The 7,183-nt window shown below is 40.0% G+C and overlaps 1 protein-coding gene across 1 annotated transcript in view; it reads right to left on the reverse strand.

The window, feature by feature from the left end:
• The window catches only part of LOC311225231 (non-structural maintenance of chromosomes element 4 homolog A-like), a 113,409-nt gene extending 108,428 nt beyond the window's left edge, over positions 1-4,981 (reverse strand). Inside the window, exon 1 of the mRNA XM_084310447.1 lies at positions 4,898-4,981. The gene's annotated coding sequence lies outside the window, so the exon portion shown is untranslated. The remainder of the gene's footprint in view (positions 1-4,897) is intronic.
• Positions 4,982-7,183: the final 2,202 nt, after the last annotated feature.

Here is a 7,183-nt window from a genome sequence, read left to right on the forward strand (position 1 = left end):
ACTTTACAGACCCCTGTCAACTGTCAAATGATGTCAACTGTTAACCTGAATTAACATTCAGTATTCAATATGGTCTGATATCAACATTCAGTATTCAATATTGTCTGATTCAATATTAACATTCAGTATTCAAGTAGAACAGCTAGCTAGCCGTTGTTGACACTCACGTTTCCTCAGCAACATGGTAGGCAGCCCTTGGTTAGAGCCATATGAAATCCGTTTTATTATTTTCCAAATTCCATTTTATTTTTTCCCAAATTCCATTTTTTCCGTTTTAATAATTCAGAATTCTGTATTTTGCCTTTTATGCTCATTTTACCATCAGAAATCGTGTCTAATAAGTGGGAATGAATAAATGTCCACAATTGAATAAGATATAACAGTCCATTTAATGTTTTTAAGTGCTGCAACTCAGAAATACAGTTCAATTTTACACAATATTTTTCAATTAATATTGTGACAAAATAAAAATACATATTTCAAGTGTAAACAATAGATACAGCTAGCTACTACTGACATTATCACAATGACAATGTCAGTAACCTAGCTATATCTATTATATTGTGATGAAATATAGTAATGCAACGTTAGTAGTAGTAAAGGTAACGTTAGTAAAGTAGTAAAGGTAACGTTAGCTAGAACTTCTAGAAGCTATCATTTCCATAGATAGTCCTATAACGTTACATAGCTATTTAAGTGTATTTAGTTTATAAAGGGCAGTGTATAATGACAATCGTTTGGATTAAACAAATGGATGGGTGCACTAGATTTAGCTAGAAGTTAAACGTCCTAACGTTATCTATTTAATCACAATAGTGTCGCAAGTGTTTTTGCGGGTCCAGTCCACGGAACGTTGACAGAATTAGCAAAACACCTTATCACCGGAGGCATAAAAGTCATTAGGATACTGTTCTGCTCTGAATTGAGGGCTTATTGTGGAATAGTTTAGCTTCTTGACGATGCAGCCAGACGCTTGAGCACCGCGGCTGTGTTGTGTGTAACACGCTGTAGAGTCCCCGCCTCCCCGGTCGTATGTGCACCAAACGTTCCACCCAAAAACGAAATTTCAGTCCAGATTAGGCCAAATTCTGCAATATTCCACGTTTTGCAGTTGATTCCATTTTTATTGGTTAATTCCGCGATTCCGTCCGCGATTCCGTGAACACGGATTTCATATGGCTCTACCCTTGGTGCATTTTGAGAAATGCAGGCTTCAATCTATGTTGTTTAGTCTATCTGTTCAGTACTGTTTCAAGATGCACAATAAGATCTTCTTCTTCTTCTTCTTCTTATTTGAATTTCCGGCAGTGTAGACGCATCGTGGCGTATTACTGCCCTCCACAATTCTTGCTTCGCCCACACTTGAGAAAGTTTACACTCCTCTTCTTCTTCTCATCTTCAAAACACATTTCTATCGTCTCTGTCTCCTTCTTCTCTGCTCCTCTTGTCATACAATCACAATACAAACATCATCTCCTCTCTTGGAGGGCCCCCCCAAGAGGGGGAACCCTCCATCTCATCGCCACCAGAATCCTCCCATTGTTGAATATATATTATACAAATGTTCTAGAATGTTTGATTATGACATCATACTGTGACATCACAAATGCTCTAGATTGTTTGATTATGACATCATACTGTGACATCACAAATGTTCTAGAATGTGCTATTATGACATCATACTGTGACATCACAAATGTTCTAGAATGTACTATTATGACATCATACTGTGACATCACAAATGCTCTAGATTGTTTGATTATGACATCATACTGTGACATCACAAATGTCCGAGCTTCCAGACCCCATCGTGAAGCTGTGTTAGACCCATATTGTACGCTGGGTATCTTTGAAATTCAGATCTGATGTATTCTTGACACACCGCGAGCTCCTTGATGACGCTTGGTCGTTTCTCTACTGGGTGATCGGGCGTGTGGGCAAGTGACTCCGGTCACTAGAGCCCCAGGCTTGCAAACCGAAAGTCACGAAAGGGGCTAGTGTAACACTGTAGAGAGAGACATGTCTTTGAGTGAGAGTGTTGAGCATATTGTATTGGTGGACAAAGTCATGCGTCTGCTCCTGTATGACATCACAGTGTGCATGCGTACACAGACAAGGTGTTTGATATAAAAGAGCATGCGCACTAATAAATGGTCCCTTAGCCCAGACTAAACTCAGTCCATGTGGTCATGTCATTTTCTTTATATGTCGAATGCTAACTACTTTGGTTTGACTGTAGCCCCTTTCGTGACTTTCGGCAGGCTTGCAAACCGAAAGTCACGAAAGGGGCTAGTTTGACTGCACACGTGGAGACTTCTGCTGACAAAAATGTCTCACGCAACAGATTGTACTGTATATATACACTTCTGATCAGTGATGCCGGTAACGCGTTACTAAGTAACGCGTTATTGTAATCTGATTACTTTCCCCCGAAAATAGTAATCTAACACGTTAATCTTTAAAAGCCAGTAATCTGATTGCAGTTACTTGTCCAAGTGGCTGTGCATTACTATTTCGTTACTATCTCATCATAAATTCATAATGCAGGCGGAATGCAGTATTTTATTTCGTTTTCGACAGTCAAAAATACATTTTGAGCTGTTTTTCTTTTGGGAGTGACGTAGTGTGGCAGTGAAAGGGTTACACAAGAATGTGTCCCCGCGGCGTGACTGGACACTCTGTCTGTGAGTGACATCTGCTTTGGTACAATCACATTCCCCATCCACAGTCTGCGAATCAGAGGCAGAGTAGGGCGGGTCTTCACAGCACGTCATGTGACATATGCGCCAATCGTGTGACAGCAGGGCTCCGTCGTCGGAGAATTCCACCCCAAAACGCTTGGCAAAATTAAAAGTGAGTTTCTGTTCAGACTTCCATCCCAAAACGCTCGTATAGCCTCAGTCACTACTTCACGTTCATATGCGGAGGAAACAAAATACTGTCTACCGCTAAAAACTGCACATCCAATTGCATTGAAAGCATCTGGAATCACAACACTGGGGGACCCTGATGTAAACAAGACAAAAGTCTTTCTCTGGTCTGCATCCCCTTAACAATTGTATGTATTGAGCTGTACTGTACTGTACCCATTCTGCAATCTGTTAATAAAGTTCTCATTCATTCATTCATTCACTAGCCGACGCTTCGACTAGGTACAGGAGGACTCGGAGGCCAGCCAAACAGCAAAAGAGAGAGATTGTTTCTTTCCCTTTTGATTAATGTATATTTGATGGTGGCAGAGCAAAAGCTCTCATTTGCCAGATTTACAGTTAATTTACATGTTAAAGAGAGACTGATTGTATGTTTATAGAGAGACATTTATAAAAACAATTTAATAGTTACAGTTGATATAATTGAATAGTTCAGCCTGCATTTGTTAGATGTGAATGGATATACACTGGTTTTGTAAAACCACTGGCTGGCTGCTCTAATGCTGTGAGCATCATAGACTGTTGCTTTACCATACTTGATGGTACAGAAGCTGAAGCACTAGTTTAACAATTTACGTTATGTGCAGAGAAACAAGTTAAAAACAATTTATGCACTTTCAATAAAGCGTTTTAAAAAAAACGGTTGGGGGAACGACGACGACTTCGTAACCTAGTTACTTTCAAAGTAACTAAGTTACTCTGATAATCAAGTAATCAGTAAAGTAACTTGGATTACTTTTTAAAGGAGTAATCAATAATCAGTAATCGGATTACTTTTACAAGTAATCTGTGGCATCACTGCTTCTGATACAATGGCAAGTAGAAGCATTATTAACTATGTTACACCGGGATTATAAACATAGCCTTTTACAAATGATCCGAGTGTCTGTCAAACATCAACAACAAACAAAAGATCACACATGTTTGTATTTAGTTTGCCGCTAACAGACGTCCAGACAACTTCCTCCTATTCTCGAAGACACTCTGATGTCACGAGACCGCCGCCATCTTGGTATAGGGGGACCATACGGATTTCTACCATCAAATGCATGCGTTGAGGTCCGTTTTTATTACATGTTTTATCACATTCTTGTTCATTTCATAACATTTTCATACGATTTGTTTTGAAAATATTGAGGCAAACATGGCATTTCACTATTTCGAAAGGCTTTCTGGTGATTCTAAGGCGAGATATGAGTCAAAGATCTCCCCCTGATTGACTTGACATAATGTCCATACAAAACACCTGCAGACATGGCCATCTCTCGAATATCCAAATTGAAGCTGCTGTGTTACGTTTTGTACTAATAACGAACACAGAAATCCAAATCGCAAGTTTTATATAATACCAGCTGATGCATCACGGAGGAAAAAGTGGCTGGTGGCTAACGTTCGGCTAACTCGCTCTGTGTTGTGGTCGTGGTAGCTACATGCTAAGCTAACGTTAATTACATAATATCGAACCGATAGGAGCTTATCTTATCTAATCTTACGTGGTGGTACCACGTGTGCCACTACCCGATCAAACATCCACGTAAGATTAGATAAAATAAGCTCCTATCGGTTCGATATTATGTAATTAACGTTAGCTTAGCATGTAGCTACCACGACCACAACACAGAGCGAGTTAGCCGAACGTTAGCCACCAGCCACTTTTTCCTCCGTAATGGTATACAACTTGCGATTTGGATTTCTGTTTTTGTCATTAGTACAACGCGTAACACAGCAGCTCTTTGGCATTGTGAAGGACTGAAGAAAATTCCGCTTGATAGTCTTTAATTTGACGCTTTAACGATCCGTTTCTGCACTAAATGAACCGTACACAATGTACGAGGCGGGGCAGTTACCCCCCACGCTGCAGTTGCCTAGCAACAATGTCGTTTACAGTTTAGCTCAATTCGATTAACTCCGATAAAATAATGACATTATTGTAAGTTAGTAACAGCTTAATGTCAACCTTACCTTACCTTGTCCCTGGTTTTTGTTTTTGAGTTTTCCTTCTTCAGTTCTTGACTGGCGCGAAGGAAGGAGGAAGAGGTCTTCTTCTTCTTCTTCTTGTACGTTTCCGGCGGACTACGCGTCTAGGCGTATTGCCGCCCTCCACAGGACAGAGGGAGCACTATAGATTTCCAGCCCTCCCTATATTCTGTTATAGCCCCGCGGCAAGCAGGAACTGCACACCAGCACTAGCTCGGTCCGTGTACGTTTTGATATATGAAATGCACAAAACAAAAAATGTATGTATCATAACGTTACCCTGGTATAGATCTGTATGCATGTATTTATTCATAACGTTATACATATTCGTTCACGTTAGATTGTGCATGGCTTTTACATTGAAAAATGTACTTGTCACGTGGTTCCATTCTTCACATCAAAAACGAAAAACGAACTATCAAAACGTACACGGCCCATTATTGACTAGTTTTTTTCATTTGATTCTGATACCAAAATACGAAAAACAGGTCCGTATTTCAGTTTTTCCCCGTTTTTTCGAGTTTGGTTTCAAACGGAAATAGGAAACACCTCGTATTTCCGTTTTTTTTCGTTTTTTCGTTTTTCCTTTTGAAACGAAAAACGAACTATCAAAACGTACACGGACCCTGTAGCTTTAATGCTTGCTATTTTCATTTTATGGCTCTTTTCTCCAAACTCCAAAAATGAATGCTTTCCCCAACAGTAGGGGGACACGGAACCACCACAGGACAAGGCCCCCTTGCTGTTATTTTCTTACAAACCACGATATGGAACCACATTTTATTTCAACGCTTTCCCAGCATATAATCAAACATTTATCAATGAAACCCCACACAGGGCGTCTCCTCTCAGCCCAACCCAAAAGCAACCTCCTTAAAGTGACAGTGCCCCATCAACACATCAAAACAATACCATGGGGAATTAGGTCTCTATAGAACCCACTACAATATAAATATTATATTTATTAAGAATTTATTTGCATCTCAGATATTGATTGAAGAGGTGTGTTTCTATATGGGTGACATGTCCCCATACACAGGGCATACGAGGGCATTCGCATGCAGTCACCAGCTCTCCACCCAATCCAATGCCTATATGGGAGATTTCCCACGACCTGTTAAGACGGCACTCTCTTACGTTAAGACAGCACTCTCTTACGCCACCATCGCCAAAACACCAAAAGAGCATCAAATCACTGACCTCTAGGACCATCATTCAGGTCATAGTACCAGTTAGATTATATTTCATTGAAATGTATTGTCATCATACAGCATAAGTACATTACAATGAAAATAAGGGTGGCATCCAACCCCAGTGCAAATGTAACAGTAAAGTGCAATAGTAATATTAATATAGTGATTAAGCTGGGTATAAGATATATACATTTGTTCTACTGAGTATAATGCTAATCACATGTATGTACAGAGTTGTAATATATTTAAATGTTGCAAACATTTTCTTATGTACCCCAGTTGCTATTGCATGCACATATTTGTGTTTTATTACAAATACAAAGTACATACATACCAACTATTCGCCTGTTTTATTCTCAACCCATCCATAGCAACACTATTATCACCGACATCTAAGAAGGGAGATCCCCCCTTGAACGGCCCTTCTAAGGTTTCTCTCCTCCACATCGCCTGTGGTGCTTTTTTCCTATTGCTAGGTTTTTCCTTACCTTCGCTGGGGTATGTCTGGGAGTGTTGCATTTATTTATTTTACATTTATTTTGGATTTCATGGTGGGTTTTTTGTTCTTGATTTATTGGGATGTTTCTTCTTGAATAGTTTAAAGAAGACTTGTCCGGCCCATGGGGACATTAACTTGTGATTTCGGGCTTTACAAATCAATTTGATTTGATTTTATTAATATGCATTTATATGTCCAGTGATACAGGTATAATATAATATAATAACCAGAACCCCTGTGATCAGTTACATCACCCCCGTCCTACGCCAACTACACTGGCTTCCCATTAAACACTGCATAGACTACAAGATCCTCCTCCATACATTCAAGGCCATCCACAACCTCGCCCCTCCATACCTGTCCGACCTCCTCCACATCAACATTCCCACCCGGTCCCTCAGGTCTGCCTCCTCCATCAACCTGACCGTCCCCCCAGCCCGTCTGTCCACCATGGGGTCAAGAGCCTTCAGCCTTTTAATTGTTGTACGGCGACCTTGAGTGTCTTGAAAGGCGCCTTATAAATAAAATGCATTATTATTATTATTATTATTATAAAGACACTATGGTCAGGCACTCTACTACTG

The sequence above is a fragment of the Notolepis coatsorum genome (assembly GCF_963971535.1).
Source record: "Notolepis coatsorum genome assembly, chromosome: 3".
NCBI classification, from domain to species: domain Eukaryota; kingdom Metazoa; phylum Chordata; class Actinopteri; order Aulopiformes; family Paralepididae; genus Notolepis; species Notolepis coatsorum.